This window comes from Protopterus annectens, chromosome 2.part2, assembly GCF_019279795.1.
Source record: "Protopterus annectens isolate FY-2018-M chromosome 2.part2, PAN1.0, whole genome shotgun sequence".
NCBI classification, from domain to species: domain Eukaryota; kingdom Metazoa; phylum Chordata; order Ceratodontiformes; family Protopteridae; genus Protopterus; species Protopterus annectens.
Window position 1 is genome coordinate 485,092,728 of NC_056730.1, and position 18,297 is coordinate 485,111,024.

Genomic DNA, 18,297 nt, shown 5'->3' on the forward strand with positions numbered 1-18,297 from the left:
TAATGCAGAGCCCTGAAACAACCAAACTGGCTTGAACTACCCAACTATTTAGCATATACACTAATTACTGCATACGTACATGCACCAGAAAAAATGTCCAACACTATTGTCCAGGTGGAGACCTTCAACGAACAAATAAACTCTTAAATAACAATGAAGTCTAATAACTCTGCAGGTGACTCAGTCTACTCCCTTTATGTATGTCAACTCTGGAATGACATCCCAACATACCTAAAACACACCATGAAACTTTACACCTTCAAGCTCTTACTGACACAACAACTGCGTAACTCAATTTTCCTTTGTCATGTCATACCCCCTATCCCCTTAGAACTGCTATCCTCCTTATATACAACAAACCTTTCTACCACTCTTCCTCAATTACATTCCTATCTTAATCCCCACTTTACAATTCTATTTCTTTCTGATCTTTTCACTTTATCAATCTCCTTCAGTTACTTTCTACCATTCTCTTATAACCAGTTTCTATTTCAGTATGCACCCTAGTATTCATATCCCAATACCATTGGCTCATCAGTTATGGAATGCTTCTCTCTTCCTTCTAGCTTTAATGATTATCTACCTACCAATAATGTTTCACACTCCTTACCTCACTTTTATTTATTCCTATCATCTATGCTATAAACCTCCTTACCCATGCCTTATAAGTCATAATTAATGCCTGCTTGTCGCATATTTATTTATTTTATATTTGTTGACTGGGGTTTGTCCGACTGGGCTACAATTGCCCATTTTCAGCGGAGGCCTGAGGATAAAAGCTCCAACAGAAAAATTGAAATTTTACATATAGCATACATTCATCAGTACCACACATTACTGCATTACAGTGTCATACATTACACTGTGGCAAGTGAAATACATATAGAAATGCATTCATCAGAGGATACATTCATAATTACAAATTATATACATAATAATTACATAGCTGAAATATTTTACTAGTTATGTTTGTGCAGTGATATAGCAAGAGGAGAAGATAAAGTAGTAAGTTTGTTTATTGAAGGGAAGGAAGAGAGAAGGGAAGTAAAAGGTTATAGGGGAGTGTTTACAGGGGATAATCACATTGGCAGGTCCATTTTTCATGAAGATATTTTTTGTAGTGGTTTTGAATTGATTGTGATGTTCAAGGGATCTTATATCTAGTGGTGGGCTATTCCAGGCCTTGGAAGGGTTAAAGCTATAGACTATGTGACCCATTTTGGTCCTTGGTTTGTAGATTTTTAGTAGGCCTTGTTCATAACTGTGTAGTAATCTAGTGGGTAGGTAATGAGAGATTAGAGATGAGATAGTTGAACAGAAAAAGAGTTTGTAGAGAATGGAGTGAATAATCCGAAACTGATTATACTGAAGCAGGTTAGGTCATTCTAGCCAATTTAGTTCTTTTAGTAAGAGACAATGATGGGACTTGTAAGAATTTTGGGCAGCAAATCTGACAATCCTGTTATAAGTTGTTTCTAACTTGTTTAGTAATCCTGTGTTGAGGCTAGTGAGAATTTGGGAGCTATAGAGTATAGTGGGTAAGAGTGAGGCATTTGAAAGGGTTACTTTTGCTATTTTCGTAAGATATTTTTGTTTCTATAGAGGAGACCTAGCTTGAGATTTGTTTTTCAGATACAATTATTGACGTGTAAATCAAAGGTTAGTCTGTCATCATTAGTAACACCTAAAAGTTTTGTACTGGTGTCCACCTGTATTTGAGTATTATTTTGTGACAATATGGAGAAGGAAGGCTTTATGTGGTTAAGGTTTTTAGGGAGAAAGAGTAGTAATTTGGTTTTCGTTGAATTAAGGATAAGTTGATTTTCAGATAGCCAGTTTTCTACAGAGTTAAAAGAGGACTGTGTGTGTGATTTTAGTTGAGTTGGTGATTCAGCAATAGTGATAGGTAGAAGCATCTGCATATTGTATCAGTGAGGATCCAGGACAGGAAGAGTAGAGAAGGTTGGTAAAGATATTAAAAAGAAGTGGCCCAAGGATGGAGCCTTGTGAAACACCTATTGTAACAGGAAGAAGAGGGGAGAAAGCTGAGAGCCATTTGACTGATTGGTGTCTATCAGAGAGATAACTGTTAAACCAAGATATGGTGGATGGAGAGAAGTGTAAGTTTGCTAGTTTAAGGAGAAGTAGTTCATGAGAGACTGTATCAAAGGCTTTAGAGAGGTTAATGAAGAGACAGGAAATACGTTTGTTACTGTTTCTAGCTAGTGATAAAGAGTTTAGGAAAGACAGGAGAGCTGTAGTAGTGCTGCGCATGGCACACGAGCTGCTTGCATACTAAATACTTTACATTTTACATTTAATATCATATATAATGTCACCACAGAAGAAATACCTGTTTTATCTTTATATAGTGTCACTACAGCACAATTACTTATTTGAAGCTTGATATCTTAATAACTATTCATGTAATGTACCTTTATAAATCATTTGTTCTATCATAGGTTCATAGGTAGGTACTAGGCTATTGGCCCTAGGGCCTATATAAGCCTAGCCAAATGGTACCCTGGCTTTTGCCAACCAAGAAAATCATTTTCCTGTGCCCCTGTCAAGCAGAACCACAGAAGTGATCCAGGGGGTGAATTTCCTATCTCCCATCCAATCATCAAGATTTTTTTTGAAGAGTGCTAATGAGGAACTTTGTTTATAGATAGGTTGTTTGTTCCAGAGTATGGGAAGTCTCTGGGACAGGAATATATCCCTACAGCAAGTTCTGTTTATTGTGGTGACAAGGTTTAGGTCCCTAGAGTGTGTAGCTTGGAGGGATTGGGATTTCTTTACATGGAGCATGTCCAACAGCTCTGGGTTTAACATAGCTTTGTATGTTAGGCAGAGATCACCTCTGAAAAGGCGATATGTGACATAGTAAAGCTGGAGTTTTTTGAGGCGGTCTGCGTAGGCCATCTGTTTGAGGCCAGTAATCCTCTTTGTGAGGTATTTCTGTGGCCTTTCCAGTTGTTGTAGATGTCTTAGGTACATACCAAAAGGGGCATTGTACTCTATAATGGGTCTAATGAGTGATGAGTAGAGGGGAACAATTACCTCTTTTTTCCTGGATGAGAAACCTTTTGTGATGAGGTGTGCCACGTAAAAGGATTTCCTGACTACTGTGGTGATGTGTTTATCAAAGGAGAGACTACTGTATACCTGTGTCCCAAGGTCTTTTATCACACTTTCAGTGTTAAGTAGACTACCACCTATGTGGTAGTTCATGGGTACAGAGTTTTTACCAAAACGGATGACATTGCACTTTTTGGCATTGAGCTTGAGGCCCTGGCTTTGACACCAGGCATCTGTCTCAGTGAGGCCCTTTTGTAGGATGTCTACATTGTTAAGTGTTTTGATTATGGCTCCTAGTTAGCAGTCATCTGCGAACTTTGTTAGCCAAAGACCTTCTGTGTTAGCCTGTACTTCAGAGAAGTAGATACCAAACAGGAGAGGACCTAGGACTGAACCCTGTGGTGCTCCACTTGTCATTGGTCTGAAGTTGGATTTAGAGTCTGCTACTTTCACAGTGTGGGTTCTGTCAGTGAGCCAGTTGGTAACTCATCTTGTGATATAGGGGTTTATACCTAGTTTAGTGAGTTTGTCTATAATTCCAGAATAGGGGATGGTGTTGAAAGCCTTGGTGAGACCTAGATAGGCTGTGTGAACCACCTTATCCTCATCTACGGATTTGGTGACCTCTTCAAAGAAGTCTATCAGGTTTAGGAGACATGATCTGCCTTTTACAAACCCGAACTGGGTAGGGTCCAGAGTTTGGAGATTACCAATGTCATTGTTTATAAGTTCCATGATGATACGTTCCATAGCCTTGCAGACCAGGCTCATCAGGCTAATGGGGCGGTAGTTCCCGGGGTCCATGGTGGCTCCCCCTTTGTGGAGTGGGATAACTGCTGCTGTAAGCCATTCAGTGGGCACAAAGCCTGAGGTGAGGCTATGATTGAGCATGGTACTTAGGTGGGGTGCCAGTTCATTCTGTAGTTCATGTAGAATGCAGCCTGGGATGTTGTCAGGTCCCATGGATGCTGTGTTCTTGGCTTTGGAGAGTGTGTTTTTTACCTGTGCAGCTGTAATTACAGGTACTTTGCATTCTTTTGGTATAGAGATGGGCCCTTTAGGGGATGAGAGAGGGGTAAAGTTAGCACTGAACCTATCTTCCAGGATGTTGGCAATATCAGTTGGTTCTGTCTATTTAGTGCCATTGTGCTGTAACTCAGAGCAGATCTGAGTGTTGCCATTGAGATTCTTGACATGCTTTGTGGTTGTCTTTAGAATCAGTGGCAATTTCGTTTTCATAACTAGCTTTGGAGGATTTTATGAGGGATCTCAGCTTCTTACTGAGGCTGACCACAGAGTTCCTCCAATCATGGCATTTTACTCTTTTCTGCAATAATTTCTTTCTTCTGTTGTAGAGTTTGTTTATAGCAGGGGACCATCAGATTGGCTTCCCTTTTTGGAGGATAGCATCTTGGTTCTGTTAGGGATTGCACGATCCATGCACTCATGTAAGTGCTTATAAAGTGCAATTGTATAGGATTCAGCAGTCGTATCTCTATTGTCCGTCAGCATGGGTGTCGTGAAGTTTGCCACTTCTGTCTTAAGAAGCATGAAGTTGGCTTTGGAAACATTTTTTATGATGGTTTCCTTAATGGGGAGGAGGGGTGAGGGTGGGATGTGAATGTCTAGGGTGAATTGCTTGTAGTCAGATCTGACCAACGAGGAATTGACCTCTGATGTGGAACACCGGTTGCCCATGTTGGTAATGACCAGGTCTAGGATATTGCTGCCCCTGGTGGGGATGTGGATAAGTTGATCTAATGCATTGGAATTTATGAGTCATGAGTATCTTAGATACATTTCCTGGAACTATATGACAACAGTACACATTTAACTATGCATGCACAGAAGCCAAGCAATCCTACTACTAAAACTGATGGCCACATAAATGCAGACTGAGAGCAAAATATTTTGGAGTACCTGATGTGGACTGTGCAATATACAGTGAGGTGATGGCTGTAGCATAGTAGAATGATTGATGTATCACAAACAGACAACACTTTGGGTGTCACTTTCTGATAGACACCCCCTCCCCTCCACCCCAGACAGACCATTAGCCATCTGTCACACCTGGTAAAATATTTGCAAATATGCTATGGTCCTGGGCCACACAGCAAGTGCATTATATGGCAGGTACAGGCCATGTGGCTCACATGTCATTATGCATGACCACATACTATGAATCCAAATTACATACCTGGGCTTATACTGCCAGCCAGATATGCATTTAAGTATAGAAAGCCTGGGAAATACACAATATAGGCCACTCAGAGGTATGGAAAGGCAACATGTATGCATTAGAAAAAAACACATTGGTGGTATGCTATGTACTGCACCCAGTCTCTTCCATCTGTCTACATATGTATGTGTCTCTACATAATATACATACCACAAAGGCATGCAATTAACATGTGGTGTGGTATAATGGTACGTGCCCCTAGCTGGAACCCCTGTGTTGTACTGTGCTACCAGAACAATTAAAGGCACACCATTAAACAGAAGCTAAGCAAAATCCCATATTGTCATACTGAAATATGCATGTAGAAGAATGTGTATAACATATGCCAACATTTACCAGTTGTGGGGTAGTGTATGTCATCATTGGTAACTCTCATATCCTTAAAGACATGACCTGAACAATAATACGTACATGTAATTTCTATGGCAATGTAAATGTATGAGCAGTAATCAAGATCTGTTCAAAGGATGTATTTAGATCAGTATACATCACTATACCAGTACATAAAGTAGAACTAGATGTCACAAGGCAACATTTCTGTTTGCTATTTGCATATATTCATGCCATGTAACATGACATGAGCATGCATACCAGCATGGTATGCGACAGCAGTGACTAAAGTAGCAGCACACATTAGGATGACAAGCAAGTGGTATGATCTGCATTTGCATACAACAAATGCGAGAAACAGTCACATAGAACACTCAGGAAATGCATGTGAACTGCATGCAAGTGTATTTCATACAGGGTAGGTACACCATTGGCAAAGTAATCAAATATAGACAAATACAGACAAATATGCCACTACCACAAGCTGTAGGCATGTATTACACACAACATCTGCTATATGTCACTGCACCCCCTACACAGAGATACAGCATACTGTGCCAGATGTTATTCAGCAACAAACACACCAGTGGTACAGGGCACCCATGGGTAAGTCTATGGTGTACTATAGGCTATTGGGGTACATTCCACTACATGCAGAATTAAAAAAAAGGGATCGACATCTAAGTTTGTGGACAGTCCATGCTGCAGCCACATGAAATGTTTTATGCTCACTGCCACACATAATTGATGGCATAAAGAGCATCCACAGATGCACCCAGAATATGTCAATAGTGAATGGAGTACATTCTGCTACACACTATATGGAATATAGGGAGGAGCCAATGCTAGTGGTATGTGCAGTTCATGCTGTATTCAAATGAAGTGATGGATGCTCACCTTGTGAAAGGTGTACACAGGTGTGTGCCCATGATATGCCATGGGTTGCAGGAATGTACTCTGCTACACATGTAGTACAGATTATAAGGGACGTGTAGCCAATATGTGTATGGTTTGTGATGCATGCAAAGTAAGCACTAGATGCTCAACTTCACATATGACTGAATTGTGAAGGGCACAAGTCATGAAGCATCACATTAGGCAGTGACAACTCTGATGCATGTCAACAGTGTCCACGTGACCAAATCATGTGCCTGCATCATTGCCACCACTGCCTACAACACTTGTCTTTACCTTACACATATAGTACACAGTTCCCAGGCTGATTCTTATGTGTACACAACTAAAATCAGTGTGTGTGTGTGTGTGTGTGTGTGTGTGTGTGTGTGTGTGTGTGTGGGTGTGTGCGTGTGTGCGTGTGTGTGTGTGTGTGTGGCAGGTGTGTGTATGCAGTTAGTGCAGGGGAGGATTAAGGCTACAGACTGTTAACAGTTGTGTCCTGTAGTCCAAGGATTCAGTCCCTCAGTCTTCATTTGCCTACTGTGTGACACTGAGCAGGTCATTGCTTTATTTATTTATCTTTGTTTACTGGGAAAGTCTGACTAGGAAAAACCCTTTTTCAGGGGAGGCCCAGGGAGAAAACCTCTGAAAGGCAGTTTTACACAAAATTACAATAACAATAGTAGATGGAAAATGCAAACCAACAAATAGCTAACTAACTAAATAAGTAAATTGTTTATTTGTTTTTTAGCATTTGTTTCCCAGGAAAGTCTGACTGGGCCATGACTGGCCCATTTTCCCTGAGAGGTCCAAAAAAAAAAAAAAACAAAGTTAACAAATCTTGTAAGATGTTATACAACGCAATACAACACAATACAATATAATACAAAACAGCAATTGGTAACTATCACATACTAGACACAAAAATTAGTATATACAGAAAAAAAAAACAGAAAAGATAAAGATCCTAGAAACCATTACATTCCACAGAATTACTTTTCAGTTAGCAGTGATAATTTTAAGAATTTCCATTAGATTACTAGACAGGTACAACAGAATGTAAAGGGCATTACTTCTAGATATCCGAATGTTTGGTAAGAATTTCTAGGTGTGGCTAAGCTGTTGGGGCTTATGATGAAAGCAGAGAAACTTGGAAGATGACCAAAAGGACACTACAGATAGAGGACAGATGGATAGATGAAGCGAACCCTAAACTGGAAACACTCCCTCCTCAGCTAAAGCAAGCAAATAAGACTTCTTGCAAAGTCCACCAAAGTAAACTATGAATCCAAATTAGTTTCCTCAATTAATGACTACTTATGTAACCTAAAAGGAAAGGTCCAGATTTCTGCCAAACTGCTAGTTAATAATACCACATATACTGAGCCTGTGGACATAGCTAACCTGTTGGCTGACAGGTTCTGTGCAAACTTCATTCCCCTGTCCCCACCACAAGTACCCCATGACATCCTTACTACCTGTCCCCTACCTTGTATCTCTAAAGAGAAGGTCATAAACACCATCTCTAAGGCCAAATATGTAACATCTATGGGACCTGATAACATCCCAGGCTGCATCCTACATGGGTTCCAACGAGAATTAGCAACACCATTGGGTATTCTTTTCAATCAAAGTCTAAGCACTGGCTTCATCCCAGCTGAATGGAAAATGGCTATCGTTATTCCCCTGTACAAAGGTGGTGGTTCCACTGACCCCAGGAACTATAGACCTATTAGCCTGACTAGCCTTATCTGCAAGGCCATGGAGCAAATCATCATGGACCTTATCAACAAAGATATAGGTAATCTCTTAACACTTGACCGTACTCAGTTTGGATTTGTCAAAGGAGATCATGCCTGTTAAATCTGGTGGACTTCTTTGAGACAGTCACGAAGACCCTGGATAAGGGGAAATCTGTGCATACAGCCTACCTAGACTTAGCCAAGGCTTTTGACACTATTCCCCTCTCAGGCATCATTAACAAACTCACCCAGCTAGGTATCAATCCTTATATCATTAGATGGGTTTCTAACTGGCTCACTGATAGAACACGTATAGTCAAAATAGGGGAATCCACCTCCAACAGCAGACCTGCAACCACTGGAGTTCCACAGGGATCAGTCCTGGTACCTCTACTTTTTAGAATCTATTTCTCCAAAGTACAAGCAAAAGCTAAAGGTCTGTGGGTGACAAAGTTTGCTGATGACTGCAAACTGGGAGCAGACATAGAATCTCCAAATGATGTTAACTTCCTACAAGAGGGTCTTACACAAACTAATGACTGGTGCCAAAGTCATGGCCTTAAACTCAGTGCTAAAAATGCATTATCATCCCATTCGGTAAGAGCAATGTTTTTGCTAACTGCCACATCAATAACCACAACACCCTAAGTAAGCACTCAGTGGTGAGAAACCTGGGAACACAGGTTGACAACAATCTTACCTTTGATCATCATGTTGCCACAGTGGTAAGAAGGGCATTCTATATTGCTCACCTCATAAATAAGGGCATTGCCTCCAGAAAAAAAGAAGTTATAACCTCCCTGTAAACTTCCCTCATTAGGCCAATAATTGAGTATAATGCCCCTTTTGGTATGTACCTTTCCAAGCACCTGCAGCAATTGGAGAAACCACAAGGAAAATTTAAGGTCTTCAGCATCTGTCCTATGTGGATTGTCTGAAATCACTGTCACTTTACTCTGTTTCATACAGACTACTCAGAGGCAATCTATGCCTTGCATACAAGGCAATCTCTGACCCTGCTTTATTGGAAATGTTGCATATCTGCACGTCAAAATGGTACACAGGTACTCACTCTAAAGACCTTAACCTGGTATGTGACATTAACAGAACCTACGGAAGGGACAGATTTGTCTCTCAAAGGTTACCACACTTTTGGAACAGACTCCCACATTACATCAAACAGAGCACTCATTGGCCCTCTTCAAATGCAATCTGGATGATTGGATGGGTAAAAGTAAATTCACCCCAGAGGATTCACAGCTGTCCCTCTTGGACACGGGCATTAAGTGCTGATCATGGAAATAAGGGTATGACTTGGCTATGCTTGTAAGGGCCCTAAGGCCATTAGTCTAGTAACTTCCTATGATCCTATGATCCTATACCACAATTCCCAACCTATAACAGAAGCAGATACATGGACATACACAGATCATCACATCCATATGCAGAGAGCAGTACATTGCCTGATATGTGTAGTGAGTGCAAAGCACAAGCATTGATAGGTGGTATTCTACAAACCCCTGATGTCATCATCTAGATGCAACAGGATGACCCGCACATCAGCCAGATTAGTAATATGTGTCACTATCCCTCATAGTCCATTATTCTTTAGGGTGAACTAACAATAAGCACACAGGCACGAGAGATGTCTGACAACTTTCCCCGTGTCTCCAGACATTGTATGTACCGTATACATATGCATAACACGGCATTGCATACTCCTTAGAGGCACATATTGCATCCACAAGGCATAGAAGGCCATTACTCTACAGATTCCAGACTATGCCATCACTACAGACTGCAACACACTTGCCTGTGGTGCAGGTTCGCTGTTGGCAGGGGTGCAAGTCAAAAACATACCAGCACTAAGTGATACTATTGCATATTCCTGTTGATTGTGGCTCACTTACATCTCATATACAGGTGGTTGTCCCACAACTATAAGATCCAACAATGTTGGGGAAGAGGGCAAGAAGTAAGTGGGATAAACTGATTTGCCCCATACAACAAGATGGTTCAGGGTTACCTGATTTGAATGAGGTAATTTAGAGCTAGTCAGTTAAGACTCATATACATAACATAAGCAGAAAGTTATAAATCAAAATGTGAAAAAAGGATGATGCTGAAACAGCGAGAGAGGGGAATTCAAGAGTCAAACAGAGACTAGGATTTGGATGCAAGTTATTAGGGAAAGTAACAATTGCCCTAAATATTGCATTGATAAAGTATCAGACAGTATTCTTAGAACTAAGCTGTTAGGGGAATGGAGAAAGGAGATTTTACCAAGAGGTACCGCATGCCTGGTAGCATTAGTATAGAAAATAGGCAAGAGGAGGTCTGGAATTCATAGGAGGAAATTAACAAAGAAGCCAAGGTATTGGGAGTATATAACCTGAGAGGGAAAGATATTAGAGCAGACTGCATATTATAGACTGTCTTCCCTGTCAGGGATTGGTAACAGAGTATATGCACAGAGAAATGAATAGGGGAGTGCTAAGTGAAAGATCAAGTCTAGAAGAGTCTTTAGTTGAGTCTAGAACAGAAGCTGTTATTAAACAAAATAATAATTAGTAGGGCAAATAAAATATTGCATGATAGCTATAAGAATCAATCTGAAGAGGCTAGAGAAGATTGTGAAAAGCAAATGGAAAGATAGGTTCGAAAGAAACAATGTGAGCAAATCTGTAAGGCTCCCAAATATTCAACAAAGTCCAGAAGGTTTAAGATTTTTTCTTGGAAGTGTGTGTACGGGTATTTTTATACCCCAAGTAGGAATCAGAGGATTTTTCTTCAGGTAGATATCAAATGGAAGTGTTTTGAGGAAGGGAGATGTAAATGGGAACATGTTTTTTGGAATTGTAATAAGTTGGACAATTTTAAAATTCCTTACAGAGTACTTTGATGTAAATGTTGGGAGATCAAATGGTCGTCTCTAAGGAAATGATTCTTTTCTGCTGAAATATAGGATCTGAATTGCCTTAGCACAATAAGACCTTGCTAAGTTTAATGTTAAAATAAAAAAGTAAGAAAGTGATGGAACCAATAAACCCAAAACATGAATATATTGTAAAGAAAAAGGTGTACTTGCTGTTGAGTGAAACATACTTTATTCCAATAAAAGGTGAACGCTTTCAAGGTTACCCTCTTCTTCAGACCTTAATAAAAACTAAAAATACATTCACAGTTTAACTATATAAAGCAGCCAATAAAAATTTGCAATAAAAAATCAGTGGGGCAAGCCCCTTTTCCTTAAAATAGGCTTTAAAGAAACAATGCTGTTCAAACCAGGTGGAGCATAAGCCTTGAAGTCAACTATCCACCTTAGCTCTACACATTCAGTCTCATTACAAATGTCTCCTCTAAGGCTTACATTATTTTTTTGTAATACTAAAAACCTAAAGGTGTGCTGAGCACCACAGTCAGATACATGCTTAGCCATTGCATTTGTAGATTTATTGTTGCATATATCATTTAAGTGCTCCATAACCCTCTCTTTCAAGATATGGTTAGTTTTACCTATGTAGAATGCACTGTATAGGTTGCACTTAGCTAAATACACTATATTTTTGGTGCAACAATCAGCATAAAAATGAAATTCTATAGGTATTAAATGCAGCGGATGTTTGACCATGCAAGTAGACCATATACTTGAACAAATCTTACATGCCCTACAGGCATATGTGCCTTTACGCTGCAAAGTGAATCTTTCATTCATTCTGTTACTTTTATAGCATAAATGTTGTTTCAAGTTTCTACTGTTCTTAAAACTAAATCTGGGAATATGGCCTACAACCTTACCAATCTCTGGATCTGTCAACAAAATGGTACAATTCTTCTATACTATGTCGCAGATTTTATTGACATCACTAGAGAAAGTCAAGCACAACTTATTAATCATTTCTGTGCCCTTTCTCCCTCCATCATGTACAGTAGTAGTATGTCCTTCAGAGAAGTACAGTCTAATTGTATTGCATTCCAAGATATTTGTTTCCTCTATAGCTTTGTCTGCTTCATGTATCTTGTATCCCCTATCAGCAAGATCTACTCGTAAATTCACTAGTGCCTCTTGTAGATCTTTTTCATCAGTATACAGCCTCCTATGACGTAAAACTTGATTCTTGACTATATTCCTAATTATATGTCCGGGGTGCATACTCAAGCAGTGGAGGATGCTATTCTTCCTACAGCTTTTCCTATGTAGCTTGGTCAAATATTGCCAAACATATTCTTATTGATGTTAATATCTAAGAAATCGATCTTCGTTTCAGAGCAGCACATAGAAAATGAAAGATAGGTAGTAGTATTCCCTAAAAATATGAGAAAGCTCTCTAGTTGTCTTATCACTATGCCACGTAAAGAAGATATCGTCCACAAAGCGTTTGTAAAAAGTGACATATTGTTTAAACATGTCACTACAGAAGACCATCTCTTTCTCCCAATGGGCCAGCACAATGTTTGTATATGTATTTGCACATGCTGTGCCCATAGCAACCCCCACTTTTTGGAGAAAAACTAATTTTCAAACACAAATATATTGTTTTCTAGAATGAGATCTAATAGGGCACAGATCATATTGACTTTAATGGTGCAAAACATACTCTCTTTACTCAAAAAGTGCCTACCGTTCTCAATTCCCTCATCATTGGGAATCACTGTAAATAGAGAGTTCGCATCAAGTGTTACAAAAAGCACATTGCTGATGTCATTGTCTTTCAAGTGACTGGCCCAGTCATACATCTGTTCCAAAAACTGCTTACTGTCTTTCAATACTGTGTCTATTGTATTCAATATATTCTTAAGCTGTTTTTCCACATATATAGACATGGGTTAGGTTAACCATCCTCTACCCAACACAATAGGTCAGAGAGGAGGTTTCAACTGATCTTTGTGGATTTTGGGTAAACCATATATAACCGGTATTGTGGGATGTTCAACAGAAAAATATGTAAAAAGTGAGTAATCAATTTGATTTGTCATAAGTAGATCATATATGTAAAAATTTAATCTATTTATGATACCATTCACTTGAAATTTCTGTAGAATAACATAAATTCTACTATCATATAGCATGTCACACATTTTATCAATATATTCTATTGTGTTAAAAATAACTATCCCACCACCCTTGTGTGCAGGTCTAATAACTAAATGTTCAGCTCTGGTTAATACACCTAAAGCTTCATTCTCCTTAGCTGTCAGGTTATAAAAACAATTTAGACTTCTCATTCATTTACTTCCTCAAGTCTTCCTCACACATTTTAACAAATGCTTCCATAGCTGGTGAGTAGTTGGGTACAAAACAACTAGGCTTCTTGAAATCACTAACATTCATATGTTGCCGACAAACAAAAACAAAAGACCAGAACTACTAAAATGCGGACTGCACACAATGAGAGATTACTGTTAAAACACAACTTTAATGTTGCGGAAAGAAATCCAAGTAGCAATAAATTCCAAATAACAGTGAGCGCTTTCGGCAAGTTAAATTAACCCGCCTTCATCAGACAAACAGCGAGACTAGGTTAAGATGTCTTATACTTTACAATTAAAAACAACGAACCAATCACACAAAGTAGCATTTGTTAATTAAAGATTCTCCATAGAAACCTTAAAACAATATTGAATCTGAATGCAGCTTGAAAACAAGTACTCTAACATCAGCGGTTGCATCTAGCGTACGAAAGAAACATTACATCAACATGACAGCAAACCGCATACGTTATAGATGAGAGCACAATAGAAACCAACAGAAAACGTATACATTAAAAACGCCATGTCTTGCAAATAAACACAACATACTCATGTGCTAAAAGAATAAATTCTTATATTGTTATGAAGTCAAACCAACCTCTGATTCGATGGCTTGACTTAATATATTAAATTATGAAACCAAAACTTAATCCATGTTCAGGTCAGCAGCTTGAGTGCATAGTCGCTCGTTATAAAAACTGCAAATCAATTAATTGGATAAAGCGACAGTACCACCCACTTGTCTTATTAGTGTAGTGTGTTTTCAGATTTAGAGCACGCCTGTATGCAGACGCGAGGGGGTAGGCCCAACATAGGGAGCCACATAGTTCAAACGAACCAAAACATCCAAACCTCTACCCAGCTGGACCTAAAACCCCGGACAATCAATATATATAAGTAAGTCAGCCCATCAGACCAACATAGGCCAAAACTATGGTCAGGGTGTCTAATAAGTATAAAGTCCTTGAATCTCTCTACATATTCTACTGCTGTATATTGCTAGGACAAAAAGATACAAAAATCAGCAGTTGCTATGTTACCCCTGAAATAAACCCCATCCAGAATGGAGTACCAACTACCTACAATGTAGTACCAGCATGGTATTGAAGCATCAAAGATATACTGACTTAAATGCCCTAAGGTGCCATAACCATATTGATATTATTTATAGACAATTTATAAGACCATAGACCAAATGGACAAACAAAAATGGATATGTGGACCAATCAAATTGAACTGGGACAACTACAAACAGATACTAAAATCCACAAATGTACTAAATTTGCTACCTATTATAAGATAGCCATTTTAGGGCACATTTAATTGACAATCCCTCATTAATACCCGGGAATATGTGGGCTCTAGTCCTAATCTGCCATAACAGCTCATCAATTTCTAGGCGGATTTGCCATGGACCACCTCTTATCTCCATTTCCCTCTGTTGTAGGACAACATATTGAAAAGAATGTCCTATATACTCAATGCAGTGTCTAGCTAAAGCGTTATTAACATCTTCTTTAGTTATGGCATATTGATGTTCGTAAATTCTGCTTTTTAGCTTTCTCTCGGTTTTACCGATATAGAATGCATTGCAGAGATTACAGAGAGCTACGTAAATCACTGCCTTAGACTCACAATTATGATGTCCAGTACACCTATACTCCCTACCGTTGATACTAAACCTGTTCACTACTTTGATGTACTTACATTGGGGGCATGACCCACATCTAAACATGCCATACGGTCTATTAGATCTATAGAACGGTCTTCTTTCCAGAATTGTTTTCATGTTATCCCCTCTTCTATAGGTGATCCTGGGATGTTCCCCCAAGAGGGGACAAAGAGATCTAGCATGCTTAATAATTTCCCAATTTTTATTCATGATTTCTTTGATTTTCAGAGAATCAAGGGAATAAGTATATAAGAAACTAGTACTGAACCTACTCCTCTCATTATCCTTGTTGTTAATAAGAGTTGAACTTGACTGTGGTGATGCGTGTTCATGACTAGACATAGGGTTACTGTTCACATACCCTGAAAGCAGAGGAAAAAAGTGACCTAAGTCACGTTTATGAATTACCTCTGCCACCACTTTAGAAACCAGAGTCAACGGATAACCTCTTGCGAGGAACATGTTGGTAAGATTATGGCATTCTGCTGTGAAGTCATCCGGATCTGTTACCATGCGGGCAGCTCTTACAATCTGCCCTTTGATGACAGCTTTCTTTTGATGGTATGGATGGTTACTTGAGAAATGTAATAGGGCATTAGAGTATGTTGGTTTTTTATATATTCGACTTTTGAATCTTTGATTAACTCTATCCTTGATAAGCAAAATGTCAAGGTAGTTAATCTCTGATTCTTCTATGTTATAAGTAAATTCTAGAAAATCTGTTGTTTCTGTAATTCTATCAATAAATGTCGGAATCAGCTCTCTTTCACCGCCCCAGATGCAAAAAATGTCATCCTGGTACCGAGTGTACCAGGTGACATATTGTGAAAATAACTCATCCTTGAATAGATAGGTAGACTCCCAATAAGCAAGAACAGCATTTGCGAAGGTACCTCCACAGGGCGAGCCCATGGCTACGCCCGAGGTTTGCAAATAAAACATACCTTCAAAAATGAAGAAATTGTTGGATAATACAATTTCTAACAAGGTCTCTACCAAGTTGATGGTATCATGTACAGCATTTTTAGCCAACATAAAGTCCCTCACCCAAGCAAGGCCAACATTTTGAGGGATGACAGTATATAAATCTTTGATATCTATAGTGAGGAGCAACATGTTATCATTATAAGTAAACTTATTAAAGTCCGTTAAAAAAGACCATGAGTCTTTACAAATGTGCTTCTCACTATCGACCAGAGGTCTTAAGATACTGTCCACATATTTTGCACATGCTTGGGTGATGGAACCCCTCCCATCCACGATGGGTCTAAATGGAGACGCCACCAGTCTTTTATGTAATTTAGGTGTTCCAAAAAATGCTGGAATCCTTGGAGCCGGCATGGTCAAATATTTGTAAGTATCCATGTCGATATAACCCTCCAAGAACAAGTCATTAAGCATATTGTTGATTTTCCTATATGCCCCATTTATCTCGTTCAGAGATGATGTTTTATAGGCAGGCGTATCTAGATGTTGAGCCATGTATTCTACATATTTGTAATGGTCCATGAAAACTATGCCCCCTCCTTTATCTGGTTTCATAGCTCTGATATGACAATCCTGTATCAGATGAATGAAATCCCTTTCTAGAGGGGCGATGTTAAGAGAACTCCTCTGTTTATTGTACATGACTTGGTTCTTAATAGCCCACATATCCATCTCACACATTTTTTCGAAAGTTTGCAAGGTAGGGTGTAGAGGCGGGTTATAAGAACTAACTACCCTGAGTAAACTGAGTGCAGATGAATCATTACCCATTAGGCAATTTAAATTAAGTTTACGTGTGAATACCTTTAAATCAATAATTAACCTGCCTATGTCCATATGACGCCCTGGCACAAAAGAAAAATCCTTTGCTAAGAAGTCATCTATAACGTATGCGGTTTGCTGTCATGTTGATGTAATGTTTCTTTCGTACGCTAGATGCAACCGCTGATGTTAGAGTACTTGTTTTCAAGCTGCATTCAGATTCAATATTGTTTTAAGGTTTCTATGGAGACTCTTTAATTAACAAATGCTACTTTGTGTGATTGGTTCATTGTTTTTAATTGTAAAGTATAAGACATCTTAACCTAGTCTCGCTGTTTGTCTGATGAAGGCGGGTTAATTTAACTTGCCGAAAGCGCTCACTGTTATTTGGAATTTATTGCTACTTGGATTTCTTTCCGCAACATTAAAGTTGTGTTTTAACAGTAATCTCTCATTGTGTGCAGTTAACATTCATATGTCTCACATTGCCACCCACAAAGACGGTTTTGAGCATAATATTCCTAGCAAACATGTTTAATTCAAGAACAGTGTCTACCAAATTCATTCTGTTCGCTGGTACAAAAGATAGACCTTTATTTAACATAGATATTTGTTCAGTGGTTAAGACCACAGAGGATATATTAAAGATTAGATTATTTACTTGCGGTTCCGTGTGACCAGAATCTTGTTGTACACTGGCGGATTGGATTGTACCATCCCACATCTCTTGCGACTTCGAGACCTCCCTGCCTTTGTATCTTGCCTTATGGGCAGAGCTTTTTCCAAAAAAAACACTGAATGGTGGGAGTCATCAATAGGTTGTTTGCTGACTAAAGGAAAATTTCTACCTATAGTTACAACTTTCGGTCTAACAACAGGTTCTTTGGCTACAACATCCATGTTGCTAGGTGTTAAAACACTATCACAAATATCTGCTGATTCATTCAATTCAGTACCATTTAAATCTATGCCTAGATCAACAACATTATTTATACTAAGTGTATTCATATTACTCACATTAGAAACAGGTCCATTAAGATTGTCCGGAATTGTAGGTACCGATTTACCACATTCCATTAATGCACATGGCTCACAAAGTGAGCTGGACCCTTTCGTATTCAACTGTTTGGATGCAGCAATGTCTACATCCTGCTGGCTCAATAGCTCTTCCCTTTGTGCTACATCACAATTGATGGTTACATTGTTCGTAGTCGCTGTTAGGGAGCTACGCACATTAGAAAGTTTGTTGGTTTTGTTGCGAATTAATGAGTCTTGTGGTGCTATCTCAAGTGCTTTTTTTAGAGAAATGTTCATGCTGTGAGCCAATACAGTAGTATTTC